The sequence below is a fragment of the Bombina bombina genome, chromosome 6 (assembly GCF_027579735.1).
Source record: "Bombina bombina isolate aBomBom1 chromosome 6, aBomBom1.pri, whole genome shotgun sequence".
Taxonomy (NCBI): domain Eukaryota; kingdom Metazoa; phylum Chordata; class Amphibia; order Anura; family Bombinatoridae; genus Bombina; species Bombina bombina.
In genome coordinates, this window is record NC_069504.1 from 1,101,336,075 (window position 1) to 1,101,352,223 (window position 16,149).

Sequence of the window (16,149 nt, forward strand, 5' to 3'; positions counted from 1 at the left end):
CTGTTCCCCACGAAAAACAACATTTGTATAATATGTACATTATCATTCATTTGTCACATCAAGTTCCGTAGCTCTGGATACTATTTCTTGTAAAAGTACAGTACAATTTAAACTGAAATATATTTAATAATCAATATGTGCAAAATAAAATAAAAACAACAATTTCCTTTGATTGGTGCTATCTCTGTCTTCTCCTTAGATCTATTAATAAAATTATAACAAAGTGTTATTAAACAGTTTCTGAATAACGTTTCTGGATAGAAGACGCTGACAACCTGGGTTTGTCCATTGCCATTTGACAGATAACGTTCAATAATTGCAACGCTGTACTTGTCAAATTAGCACACTTAAGGTGATAGAAAATAGTCATCAGACCGGCGCTTCCCGGTGCTTCCCTGTCCTGTTCTCCATATCTTAGGTGCAGAATTTAAATCTCCCTGGTCTCTTCTGACTGAGGGCAGGGGGTGGGGGGAAACGCACAGGAGCTCTCATGTGCAATGGTAAATGCAGGCAGTGGATTGCTACCCACCAGAGAAGAACCTGGGCGGACAGGGGCAAATATATATAATGGAGCCCAAAATGTATTCATTTTATATTTTTATAATATACTTCCATTAGCAAAAATGTTTCTATTAAAAGTTATAAATGTTTCTGAGCAGCATACACAGATATGCTGTGAGTGTCCGTGCACCAGCATTTAAATACCACACCTTCCAGTAGTCCGCAGTGGCTTGTATAGCACAAATTCACTTATGCAATACTCACCATCAACATGTTGCAAAATGCTTCTATTTAAAACCGAAATGCACTCATGCACAATTTAATTTTGACTGTGCTATACCTTTAACAGGGTGTAATATCTCGCTCACGTTAAAATTCTTTGTAGCGTCTGTTCCTCAGTGATAGAGTACATCAACAAAGTACGAACAAAGAGAACTAAGAAATGCTTAAAACTGAACTATTTATTCATAAAGAGCAAATACATTTTTATTTAAAATAATTTTTTTATTGAGACAATGAATAGAAATAACAGAAAAGGGAGTGTGTCCCAGCACAAGACAAAAACAAAAAGAAAAATAGCTGATACAGATCACATATGAAAGGTACATAAGAATTAAGACATTGGTGTGCTAATATAGAATTTGTTAAGATATTATCTAGACAAAAGAGTTTCAATATTTATATAATAATAGGAGTCAATGATATGGAGATATCTAGGTTGAAAACAAAGAGATAACATTTGACGTAAGTTATAGTACCGACTTTATGACCTTGAATACAGAATGCGCATAGTGAAATCAAAACATGTGTGACTGGGGCATATAGAAATTAAGTCTCAGTTTTATAATACAGGTAACTAGTGGTCCCTACTCTCAAATAAGGGGTATTCTATACACTGAAAATAGTGAGAGAAAGGGAGCTGGTATTTATCAGGCCTCCCGTAGGCCTGCGTATATAGGGGGGAGAGGGATGCAGCGGGCAAGAGCCGCTCATAATGGGGGGGAAAGGGGAGAAGGGAAGGGGAGGGGGGGGCGGAGCTAGATAATTTGTCTTAAAAATATAAACTACAGGGCGATGTTAAATGGAATGGAATAGGATCTCAGGGCTTTTGAGTATACTCCTGGATAACATCTCTAAAATATGAAAACTAGGGCATGTGAATGTAAGGGAGATTGCCAAAAAGGATACTAATAGGGGGGGGGGGCATTTCTATAGACACAAAAAGTTAGATAAGGGCCACTACATGATCCCCTCTCCAGGGAAGGTGCTATCTATAGACGGTGCAGTAAAAAGGAAAAGGGATATGACCCGCAGGTACTAATCGCCAGCAGGAAAGGGAGGAGAGGGGCCAGATAGAATTGGGAGGTGTCTAAGAAGGCCATATCCTGAATAGCCAGGGTCTGGGGGGCCTGGGGAACCTCTGGGTGAGCCCCTCTCCTAGGGGAGTGCCACCTATAGGCGATGCGGGAAAAAGGAGAAGGGATATGACCCGCAGGCATTAAGTACCAGCGGGAAAGGGAGGAGAGAGGCTCAACGAAAACAACTATTATGTGCTAGAAATATGAGCAAGCGCATAAATAAATTAAGGATGATATTCATACAACCACAGAAAATGATAGTTAGTAACAAATAATATAAATAAACAACAGTAACTATTAAACACAGCATAAAGCAGGTTTGGGACTTGTTACCCGGTTGCTGTTAATCATTCATAAACTAGTATGTTGCTGGTAATAGGAATAACTCCCCTTAAGATGTCCCAGCTAATCGAAATATCTAAAAGGGGTAATATAGAGCGTAGGACTTTAAACTATATATCATCACAGGAGATACAATGTCAACAATAAGCTTTGTAAAGCTAGATAACTCTGTTTAGTGATAAATTTATCCTATATCTTATACTGGAACATATGTCCAGCACCCTGCAGAAAGAACCCATGTGTCTAACTAAGGAAAGAATGAAAACTTGTATGCCAGACAGTGCCTTCCCAGTAAGCACTGCCCAGCAATGTCTAGTGATGTCTGCATGGAAACACTACAGTGACAAGACAAAGTATCTCTGAGATTAAGGGAACTGCTTGGCAATATCAAAGCTCTAAATATTTCACTAAGGAACAGATCAACTATCTAACTAAGGCATGTATAATAATGTGTTTCCATACAGTGGGGAGCTTTAAAAGAAGGACGGCAGTTGCTTGGAAGCATAAAATGTTAGAAAAGCTGTGGTAGGACAAACAGTCGCAATAATATACAGAGATACATATATACACACAGATATCATGTTTCTATACTTCAGAGTCATAATATGAGTAATAGGGGATTATCTAACAGGTCAACATTTATAGTAAAGGAATTGGGATTTGGGGTTTTAATCTCCTGCTTACTTGAAACCTGTAGTGCAACACAGTATATAAAAACAAAGGATAAGTGTATGGAACAGCAAACTTTATAAACCACAGCAGAAACTGGACTATGAAGTGAAAAGTCCCGCAAGTGGAGACAACCTTAAGAAAAACTTTGGCAATATAAGTTTGTGGCTTAGGAGGGGTTTAAAAATACAACAGACACCCGAAGCCATTATTAATGTCATAGACAAAAATTCAGCCCACTCCAGTCCTGAGAAGATATTGTGATGAATCCACAGTGGAGGTTTGAGAGTAGAATAAGGAGCCACAGCTAAAAGCAGATCCTTGTGTGAGAATGTCAGTCTTGGAAAATTGCAGATATGGGCTTGTAAAAGTTTGTACCTTAGTGCTATCATAGTTCAACCTATGTTTACCTGCCTCCTGAGACGCAGCATGATTGAAGTATGCTGCGGTCTGTTTAGCGCTCAACACAAACCTCCCATATGATTGAGTTCTATTGCAGTTACTAGGACCTGACGTGATATCGGAGGAAGCGTAGGCCTTCTGCTGCAGGTTAAATACTGTAGACGGTCGGGACGTGTGAGCCCACGACACCTCCCGGTATGTTACAATCCCCGGTGCTGGTTCTGCAGAAGTAAAGAGGAGCTGAAGGGAGCCATTGTGGTCCTTGAGGTCCGGCTGGATCGTGACCTGTGTATAACTCTCAGGTCTGGATAAGCTACTCCTATTAGCTACGTCTATTAGAGGTCCTCCTGTGGTGTGGTCAAATGAGCGCAAATTCGCTGTAGCCATCCGCTTAGACTCAGTAGCCAAATTAGAGCTAGTATGAGTGAGGCCACTCCACGACTTCTCCAACAGTCGGTCTGGGAATTGCTCAGTCAGCTTGTCTGTTTGCATGACGCCATCAGAACTCATAGCTGTTACTCCCTGAGTCGCCATTTTCAGGGTGTCGAGTAAGATAGAAAAACGCCTGTCTATCTGGTGATCCAAGGCTAATAACATAGACTGCAGAATCTCGTGTGTCTCCTCCATATCCAAAGCGGGAATATATCAAGTAAGGGGAAATCACAAGACACCTATGGAACTCAGTGCTCTGAGAAGAGGTGTAGGGAGTGTTGCAGCGAGGCCTCAATAAGTCAGATTAAAGTATAGGCTGATAAGGTGGTAAACCGGGTACAATAGAGCTTTTGTGGGCTCCCGGACTCCTCTTCAGGGTATCAGGTGTGATTTGAATAATCATTGAAGAGAATGTAAGCAGTAGAAACTGTTAGAAAAGTCCTTTTCTATATAGTTGGAGCCGGGAGCTCTGCCATGCTGCGACCTTCCACTTAAGCGGCTAGCTCCGCCCCCAGCAAATACATTTTTAATATATTTCTAGCTCTGTGTTTCAACAAATAAAATCGTCTTTTTCAAGATCATTTAAAATCATAAAGGGACATAAAACCAAAATGTTTCTTTCATGATTCAGACGGAGTTTTTTTGAGATCATAGTTTTTTTTTATTTGATTGAAGAATTATGAAAAGAAACCAAGACAAAAGAACAAAACAAAATTGTATACAGAGCGTTTACATTATCATAAGTATGGGACACCGACATGTTATTGCATGTGGATAGTCAAATGAATCTAGATTACAAAGTCCAAAATATCTATAAACGCTAGCACTGTTTAACTTTAATATAAAAACTCTAATGACTTCTTCTAGTATATATCACAAATATAGGTTGTACATACAATGATGATGAATTATATAAGCATTTGAGAAGTATATTTTAGCTGATTCCCATCTCTTTATTATAGTGTGTACGTTATACCTCTAGATATCTAAAAAACAATGAGAAAGAAAAAAAATAGAATGATAACTTTTACTCTTCTCTAATTTAAAACATTAAATCTTTATGGTATAACTGTGCTATTCAGAACTAGAAAATACTACATATTTCTGATATGAAACAGTCCCTTTCTCATGGAGTTTGTCTCTTCTAGCAATATGTGATATAACCCGCTTACAACCAATAAAGCTATATAGAAGATAATTAATATATGTTTAATGTGCAGCGGTCATTTATATGAAAGACTCTGTGACGATCAATTAATATAAGGTTATAAATCAACAGCGGGCCAGAGCCGCTCTAAAATTAACCCAGTTACCCTGGGTAAACAGGAGATCAATAGTGTAGTAGAACCTGAGCAAAAGAGTTTAAAGGGGGGAGGGAGATTTAGCAGACAAGTTATTCACATGCGACACAATTAAGGGTGCGCTTCTACTGGCGTAATAACATATTGAAGTATCTTAAACTAGTACCCCCTGTGAAAAGCTTAGGGGTGGTTGGGTATCCATAAAATAATATATTGTATTCAAATTGTGATTTGGTTGGGGTAGATTAGAGAGAGATTACAAAAAAGCACCTGCGGTATTATTGCGTCAATACACTTATATTCTGAACTAGATCATAGATCATTAGGAGCATTTTAAGATCTATTTCAGTACGCAGTAGATAGGGAGGTTCCCCGCATACACTTGGTTTATTTCTATTACATATTTATATATTAGGGATAACAAGCAATCACCTAGATTACGAGTTATGCGCGCTATAGGGAAATTAACAAACGCAACAAAAGTTGCGTTATTTAACCCTCTATAGCGCAGCCATTACAAGTTTTCAAACAGCCGCGTAGAGCTCCATACCGCACACAATCCAAGCGATGTTTTGACATGCTCGTGCACGCTTTCCCCATAGACATCAATGGGGAGAGCAGGTCAAAAAAAAAAACTAACACCTGCGATTGCGGAAAGAAAAGATCCGTAACGCAGCCCCATTGATGTCTATGGGGAAAAAATAAATAACTTTTAAACCTAACACCCTAACATAAACCCTGAGTCTAAACACCCTTAATCTGCCACCCCCAATATCGCCACCACCTAAATAAAGCTATTAACCCCTAATCTGCCACTCCTAATATCGCCGCCACTATACTAAAGTTATTAACCTCTATTCCCCTGCACCCCAACATCGCCCACACTATAATAAATCTATTAACCCCTATTCCGCCGCTCCCCGACATCGCCGCCACTAAATAAAGTTATTAACCCCTAAACCTCTGGTCTCCCACATCACTACTATTAAATAAACCTATTAACCCCTAAACTGCCAGCCCCCCACATCGCAGCAACCTAAATTAAACTATATTAACCCCTAAACCTAACCGTAACCCTAAAACTAACACCCCCTAACTTTAACATAATTAAAATAGAGCTAAATTAAACTTACAATGATTAACTAAATAATTCCTATTTAAAACTAAATACTTACCTGTGAAATAAAACCTAAGCTAGCTACAATATAACTAATAGTTACATTGTAGCTAGCTTAGCTTTTATTTTTATTTCACAGGTAAGTTTGCATTTATTTTAACTAGGTAGACTAGTTAGTAAATAGTTATTAACTATTTACTAACTACCTAGTTAAAATAAATAAAAACTTACCTGTGAAATAAAACCTAAGCTGCCTTACACTATAACCTAACATTACAAAAAATAAAAAACTACCATTACAAAAAATAACAAACAAAATTATATAAAACAATAACAATTATTCCTTTTATAATAAAAAAGGCTAATCTAGAATAAACTACCAAGGGCCATCAAAAGGGCCTTTTGTGGGCCCTTAAAAGGGCCTTTTGTAGAGCATTGCCCTAAAGTTAACAGCTCTTTTGCTACAAATCAAAACAAACACCCCTATATACAAACCCCAACCCCTTAAACCCACAAAATAAAAATCTACCTATTGTCCTGAAAAGGGCATTTGTATGGGTATTGCCCTTAAAAGGGCATTTAGCTCTTTTTCCTGCCCTTAAAAGGGCATTCAGCTCTTTTATGAAATGACCGAACCCTAATCTAAAAATAAAAACCCACCCCAAACGAAAAAAATACATTACACAAAATAATAAACAAATTATCAAAAATAAAAATTATTCCTATTCTAATGCCCATTTTAAAAAATAACCTAATCTAGAATAAACTACCAATAGCCCTTAAAACGGCCTTTTGTAGGGCATTGCCCTAAGTTAAACAGCTCTTTTACATGAAAAAAATACAAAGTCCCACTAACATTACACTAACATTACACTAACATTACACTAACATTACAACCCCCCCCCCCCCCAAACCCACAAAATAAAAAAACTAAGATACCAAGAGAATGAAGAAAATTTGATAAAAGGAGTGAATTAGAAAGTTGCTTAAAATGTCATGCTCTATCTGAATCACAAAAGAAAAAATGTGGGTTCAGTGTCCCTTTAATCACAAAATAAACACAATGTGGTCAATTTATCAAGCTCCGTTTTTTTGCCCCGTTTTCCTGAAGGCTCGCCGGAAACAGAAGTTATGAAGCAGTGGTCTAAAGACCGCTGCTCCATAACCTGTCCGCCTGCTCTGAGGCTGCGGACAGAAATCAACCCAATAGAATACGATCGGGTTGATTGACACCCCCTGCTAGCCGCTGATTGGCTGTGAATCTGCAGGGGGCGGCATTGCATCTGCAGTTCACAAGAACTGCTGGTGCAATGATATATGCCGACAGCGTATGCTGTCGGCATTTATGGATGTGCGGCAGACATGATACACTACATCGTATCATGTCCGTCCGCACAATAATAAATAGACCCCTTTGAGTTTCCAGTCCCATTAAAGTAAGCTAACGATTATTGTATAAAGCTACTTGCTCTTTAAGAATAAATAGTTTATTTTTAAGCATTTCTTATTGTCAAGACTCTTGGAGATTTAAATAAAAAAGTGAATTCAGCCAGGTGTTCTGTAAATACTTTCTTCTTAGTGCCCTTAGTTCTCTATGACATAGTTCCCTATGGGAATCTTCAAAAATAATCTGAATGAGATATTACATCTGTTTAAGGTGCATTTATTCTTTTGATAATGGGGGGGGGGGATACGTTTTATGTCTTTTTAATAACATAGACTAAACAAAACAAAGCAGAAGGAGGCAGAACTTGCACCAATAAGCTTTCAGTCTACACGATTAGTAAATATCATATTGTTATTCTCCTATATATATGGTAGATAAAGGATGGATGATGAATTATTTTTGCTTAATTCTCATTTAGGCTTTCAATTTATCAATAATAAATCAAGGGCGGAATTTCCTAAAGTATATTAGCTACACAACAGAATAGAAATGGCACGGGGGGCTATTAAATTTGACCTTCTAAGAAGCACAGTATCCAAAATAAATTATGTACCCCAAAAAAGCAACCTTTCAAATTCAAATTTTGTATTTTACAAAGAGCATTTGATTTTAAGAGACTGTTCAATCTACATTTATTATCAAATTAACTTTGTTCATTTTGTATCCTTTGTTGGTGGGGATTGGTGGCTACACACATGTGCTTGTTGTCATTGGCTTGCCAGATTTGTTCAGCTAGCTTTCTGTGATGTATTGCTGATGTGGAGCTGACTTTAACTGTGTGTTTAAACCCACTGGAGGGGTTAAACACAGTTATATGCGAGCAATGTTACATTAACTAAATGCTTAAAGTCATCACTGCATTTTCCTTTTTTCATGTTTATGCCCCTTGAAGTACATCCTATCTAGCTCAGCAGTGAGAATACATTTCTAAGGGGTGTAAAACTGTAAAAAAGAGTTGATGCCATTATATAGATCTGACTAGCTATGTAAGTATTGTAATCATTGCAAGAAAATATCATTATCAAAAATTACAGTGCAGATTTTTTTTAAATTATAAATTATTTTTGCATATACAGTTACCGGTATATGAATTATACAAATCTAACTTGTTATGCTACAGTTTTAGTGCAAAATGTAACACACCTAGTAAACCTCTGTTTCAACTGACTGGGGTTATACATCTGTACCAGTATTTGTCACCTGGAACTAGACGGGTTACACCAACCGACAGAAGATAGGCACTTGCACACAACAAAGCACTTGTGCAAATGTGTGAATGCTACAAACAGCCTTTACAATTCCTAGAAAGGTTAATGGGAGGGGTTAGATCATAGCTTCCAACTGTGTGCAATATTCACCTCTAGGGTCAATGGTACTTTTTAGGGGTCAAAATAATAATTTATTATCTTTATTGATTTTCAAAAGCAAACGAAAACAATACAAAGAATCAATAATACATATGGTGGTATGTACAACAGTCAAATTATCAGTAGTAAAAGCTCTTTCAACTACATCAGGATTGTTCCACTTATTCTTCCAAGGTATAGAATTGTCTTTTTTGTGACTGCAGCCCCTCACTACATCATTCTCTACCAGTCTAGTCAAACTTGTCAACTTAAAGGGACAGTTATACTCTAATGATTTAGATAGGCAGCGCAATTTGCTTTGTTCTCTTGGTAAACTTTGTTAAAAACTAAAGCTAGGTAGGCTCATAAACCGATTTCTAAGCTGTTGAATGCTGTTTCTTATCTCAGTGTATTTTGACAGTTTTTCACAGCTAAACAGCGTTAGTTCATGTGTGCCATATGGATAACATTGTGCTCATGCCCGTGGAGTTACTTATGAGAGGGCACTGATTGGCTAAAATGCAAGTCTGTTAAAAGAACTGAAATAAGGGGGCAGTCTGCAGAGGCTTAGATACAAGGTAATCACAGAGGTAAAAATGATATTAATATAACTGTGTTGGTTATGTAAAATAAAGTATATTGAAATAAAAAATAAGAGGCAAAAGATGGCAGGAGGGCACCATCAGTAAGGAAATAAGTGTAAGATTTTATGCATATTTATTTAAATAAATAAGCAGACAAAATATTTCCATTGTAACAAACGCTCCCAAACATCCCTTAAAGGGACACTGAACCTATTTTTTTTCTTTTGTAATTCAGATAGAGCATGCAATTTTAAACAACTTTCTAATTTACTCCTATTATCAATTTTTCTTCGTTCTCTTGCTTTATTTATTTGAAAAAGAAGGCATCTAAGCTATGTTTTTGGTTCAGAACCATGGAAAGCAGTTGTTTATTGGTGGGTGAATTTATCCACCAATCAGCAAGAACAACACAGTGTGTTCACCAAAAATGGTCCGGCATCTAAACTTACATTCTTGCTTTTCAAATAAAGATACCAAGAGAATGAAAATAATTTGATAATAGGAGTAAATTAGAAAGTTGCTTAAAATTGCATGCTCTATCTGAATCACGATAGAAAAATAGGGTTCAGAGTCCCTTTAATCGTGTGCAGAAAAGAGGCCTAAATATATATATATATTTTTTTTTAAATAATATTTTTATTGAGGAAGAAGAAAATGAAAGCACTACAATGTTGCTGCTTAAACAGCCAATATAAAACAAATAATAAAAATACAAATGGTCATTAGGATTGTAGCATTGTAAGATGTTCAAATTATAGTAGTGCACATATAACAAAATATTGCTAAACAGCCTCAATTTTTCTTAATTATAACAAATAAATTTAACCATCCATAAAGCTAAGGAAATAAGAATACCAGATATAATATGCAGTGTAGGATGTAATGAATTCTGTGTAATATAGTAGGATAAGATATGAACTCCCCTAGTGAAAGGTGGGATCCATAGTATAGCCTTCAAACTAACAAATAGAGGCACATACAGGCTTTGCTCTCTTCTCTGTGATCTTAAAGGAGGCCCCTGAAAAATGATTTAGTAATGGGAGCTTAGATGGTAAGTACTGTTGATCAGACCAGCTAATCCGAGTAAGAAGGATGGATCCCAGACTGTGGCGTTATGTAAAAAAGATTAAGTACTAAGGGAGTAGTGAAAGTTGCGGTATGGGCAAGAGAAACCGCATATTTAGTTCTCCTATTGCTAGGGGACTCATTACTTTGGGGGGAGGAGGGGCTTTATATTAGTTGTGGTAATTTGAAGGGATAAAAGGAAGCATGGGCTAATTTTGCAGCTAGGATAGGGTAAGACTTACTTGAGATTGAACTTATCAATGTACTGGTGGATTTGTTGTATTATATCTGAATACAGATTAATAAGATCATAATATGTATAATATCAGGAATTAATATAGGGCTAGAGTTTCCTTAGAACAAGGTTGTGTTGCCTCAATATGAAAAAACTTTGGTAGTCATCCCTACGACAGCCAATTTTTATTTTCTATTTTAAAATAAGAGGGTGGGTTTGTTGTGCCATATCTGCGTGCAGATTAATAAAATCAAAGTATGTGTAATTTCGAGATGTAATATAGGACTAAAGCTCCTTCAAAACAGGGTAGTATTGTCTCATTATGAATTTGTTGGACCTGCTGTCAGGGTACGGGCCCTATACCCCACAACAGGTGCCTGTTCTAAACAGTGAGGGAGTGTTATTATGAGGGGAAACACTTAGAACACTTAGCCGAATAGCAATCCTCTAATTAAACCATAACTCCTATAGTTGTGTTTATAACGTTAGGTAAATAGTTAAGAGTCCTAGGTATGCATAAGTAAATAAAATATAGGAGAACATAATATAGATCTATATTCTCTGTAATATAGCTAACTTAATATCCAAGGCAAGAAATGCTGCATGCAATTAGCACTCCAAAGCTCTCACATAAAACCTTAATAATGCATTAGGCAAAGGGTAGCATTAATATAGTAAAGCTGTGTATAGCTTGGTCTAGTTAAAACTAACAATATAGGTGGTATAAAAGGATGTTCAGCAAACATTCAATAGTGAGAGCCTAGGTATAATGTAACGATAACCTAGTTCACTAACAGATAAGACAGTGTAATATTCACATAAACAACAAAAAAAATCCTGTACTGGCAATGCAAGAATAATTAAACATTCCCTTCCACACAGAAAAAAAACTACAAAAACTTTTCAAACAAGTGGTAACTATGGGACTCAATAAACATTAAAACCGAGATAGATGGCTTATATGGAGCTGCAACCGTATTGTCAAACTCATGTCTCTAGTACTTATCCAACTCCAGATCTGCAGGACATGACGGTTAAATTGTAACGGGTTAGCCGAAAGTCATATATGAAACATGAGGTCTCTCCACAATTCTCCATATGACAGTAGTGTTCACACACAAACAAACAAGCCTTCGACAATCGCTGCAATTCTGTTGCTCCCTGTTTGATGTCACTTCGCTCACCAACATGCAGCTTCGGGGGAATCTCTACCAGAGTCCTTGTCACTTCCACTTCGCGCTGCCGCCCAGGGTCCAGAAACTTCTTCGCTCGAGGGCTCACATCGGCATTGTTAGAGGCAGTAGGTTCTAGCGCAGCGACACCCTCACCCAATAGAATGTCAATTACCGGACAACCGGACTCCATCAAAGAGGGACTGGAACAGATCCGTGGTGGAAGATCCGGTAAGAGAAAAGATGGCGACCGCTGGGGTCCCAAACCACCGCTCACTAGGGTATCATCGACGTCGCCGTTTTCAGCAATCTTGGAAGGGAGGATAGGAACAGGCAAGTAATCCACTGCTGTGAGTGATGATGCAAAGGCCTCTTGATATTGCTTCAACAGGAAACCTATCTCCCTTAGTAGCGCGACAGGTTCCATAATGGTCATTAGCCAACGGATCTTCCACGTGGTGTCAGAAAGGCACAAAAGTAGTTGCTATGATCTTAGTTGGAGTTTAAAAACTCGCCAAAGCATGCTATAAGCCTGTATCTTCTTATATATTAGGCATAATCTGAAGGCAGTACACTTTTTGTATATGAAAAGTCTTAAAATTAGGAAACAATTGTAGGAGCTCTCACTCCATGCGACCTATCCCTTTGGTGTTCAGCTCCGCCCCCTCGCCTAAATATATATTTTAGGGAATTTGAATAGTCCCCAAATCCTGTTCCAAAAAGCATTCTATGATGGACTAGAAAAGAAGGGTGAATAATTTTAAAAAGCTTCTAATGTAAACATCCTGCATTATCCTGAGATGCGCGTGACTCCGGCATTGTGATTGAGTGAAAGTGAAGACATCAATAAACAAAACATCATTGTTATTTGATCTATGAAATACCTTAAAACATTTCCTTGATAAAATACCAGAAACAGGGAGGTCTGTAGGTGAAATACCGGGTCCTCTTTGGGCAGCGCTAATAGTTTGTGGTAGAGGCATGGTGTTCCGTGGGCCAGGTTGGAAGTCTTACGTAGGATCAGGATAGGAAGGGGCGTAGCTAGATGGTTCCTTGTTTCCTGCATTTATAAAGAAGAGAGACCTCCAGGAGTGACATTGGGACAAAGCTCCCAATATATTAAAAATACATAGGGTCATAATTACCATTTTCTCTGTTCCATCTAAAACAGGAAGCATGATAAAAAAAAAGAGAAAAATGTCCCTTTACAGTAACATATATCAGCATTTTAAGGGACAGTCTACTACAGAATTGTTATTGTTAAAAAGGATAGATAATCCCTTTATTATCCATTCCCCAGTTTTACATAAGTAACACAGTTATATTCATACACTTTTTACCTCTGTGTTTACCTTGCATCTAAGCCTCTACAGACTGCCCCCTTATTTCAGTTCTTTTGACAGTACACGGGAGTGAGCACAATGGTATTTATATAGCAATCATGAATTAGCACTGTCTAGCTGTGAAAAACTGTCAAAATTCACTGAGATAAGAAGCGTCCTTCAAGGGATTAGAGCATATGAACCTAGGTTTAGCCTTCAGCAAAGAATACCAAAAGAACAAAGCAAATTTGATGAAAAAAGTAAATAAAAAGTTGTTTAAAATTGCATGTCCTGGGGGGCGTGTCCTAACAACGACTCTGAGCAGTCGCACCTTTCTTAAGCTCTGGGTGATAATATCATATAATCCGCCGATTGTTGGTGTTAACTAACAGCAATCAAGACAAAAACTATTGGTATTGTGTATTTTCATGGTACCTGCTACAGATGATATTTATTTTGCTGTTTTGATGAGCCCGGTGACGGAAATGGACAATTGAGGCCTGTGGCGGCGGCCATTACACAGGCAGCGTTCCCCCACCCTGGATCTTCAGGGTGTATTGTCAGAACAGGCTGCTTATAACAACCAAGTAATCTAGACACTTGCATTCCCTTACAACACGGAAGCCTCCAAGCATGCAGCCATGTGGACCGATACCCAACTGGGCCTGACAGACCTTAGGTTTGCAAAACTAGAAGCTATGATACAGGCCATAATGGACAAGCTTCCCTCAGAGCAGGATATACACCGCTTAATGAGCAGAATTCAACCGGTAACAAGCAAGGACTTATCCCCGCAGCATACCGCTACTCTTTACCTCAAACCAACATCGTGGCCAGGGGATGCGGACCAAGCCGACAAGCAGACGGAGTGAGATGAAACCTCACAAAGGAATAGTCATGCCTTGCTGCCACCAACAGTGACTAACGGGGAAGAACTCATGGAGAGGCACAACATTTATCAAGTCAACTTCCAAGTACCTGATCGTCTTTTGGGTTCTCACTCTTTGGAGCGGAGACATCGTTACACCCATCCCAAGATGGCGGCCTTGTTAACACAAGGAGAATATGGGACAGACATCTTCACCCTTTCATCAATGAAACAAGACCCGGCACTACAAGGGCTTTTGCGGGCGGGACAGGTTAAACCGGCATCAGCACCTTCATGGGAGTCAGGGGGTTACTCCCAGATAACTACAAAAGTTGGTGCGACCGGTCCCGAACTCAGCTTCACGGACGTAGGCAAAACGAAAGGCAACTTTATACACCTGATCTTATGCCCCTACTTCGAAGATTTGCCTTCCCTCAAAGTGCTGGGGGACTGTACACCTTTAGAGAACTTAGCCCCTTTAGGTTTGCTTCATACCTTATACGGGACACTCTCCATGTGGGCTTTATTGATGTTCTTTTCACCTGGGCAAATTTGGGAAGCACAACCATTCAGCATCCCTCCTTCGATTGACATGCCTCCTTGAAAAGATAATGGGCTCATTGATCAATTAGAACTTGAATAACATGGACATTAATAGTATTCTCTTACTTCACAAGTATTTTAGTTATATTTTGTGTGTATGTGTATTTTTGTCTCATTTAATATGGGGGATCTGTTTATAAAATGGCGACGGGTCTCTCAGTCTTATAGATCTGAATACTCTTAACACTGGGTCTCAATAAGTTTTGCATGTACATAATATTTGCATGCAGATAATTGCTTTCACATCTTCACATGCAATCACCAAAAGAAGTCTCATGTCTCATTGAGATTAACCATGCTCTACTCTCAGAACATTCATTGATGCATTGCCCTGTAAAACCTGGTGTCTCTGTTGGGGTTTGGAGGGGGGCCCCTGGAGAGATCATCACTAAAATATAAATATGTGCAAGACATGAGATGTTAGGGTCACTGTTCCATCGATCTTAGTTTGGAGCTAGATTATTGCTGTTGTCCTGACCTAGCGGTCTACGGCGGCTGCTGGGAGGTCAAAAATAATTTAAGATATATGAGACACATCAAAATGCCATATTTCAAGGGTAGAAGGAAGCACATAGGTGCAAATTCTCTACTACCACCACTGTACTCCTACACGCTTTATAAATAAGGAAAGCATATATGTATACTTAGATAGTGCTCCTATGTTGGTTTATATAATTGCGAAGCTACATATCATATATATAGATATCGGGTCCTTTTTCTGTGCTGGGAGACTTGTTGCCATTTTTTTTATTTATATTTGTTGAAGTGTCGATTGTTTTTGGCGTGCCTAGTTCTTGCATCAGCGTCTAACAATCTATTTGTTCAGTTTATGTTAATAGTGACCTTTAGTTGGACGCAGTTTTCTTTTATTAATTTTCTTTTCCATTAATTTTTCTTTGTTGCTCTATAACAACCCCTGTACTCTAATAAACCTACCACGATTGGTCCAAGAGTGACCTAATGTTTTGATATAGGGGAAAGAAAACTGAGGACTTTACTCAATTGTATATACTCCTTCTTAGATATGATGTGTACATCTTCACTAATGCCTACTTCATGTATGATGTATGTTATTATTATTGTTTTATTTTCTTTTCATGTCCTCAAAAAATAATAATTAAAAAAAAAAAAAATCATAAAAAAAAAAAAAAATTGCATGTCCTATGTCCTGAATCGTGAGATTAATTTTGACTAGACTGTTCCATTTTAAGCTCTGCATACAAATGTTATTTTTTACATCAATTTACAAGGTTTTGCAACTCAGAGATACACCTCTTGAGACACCCAGTATAATGCAATGTTGTTTTATTTTCCATAAAGATATTACAGGAAATATGTAATCATGAAGCTCCAGCATGTCCCTTTAATATGATAAAACAAGAGTT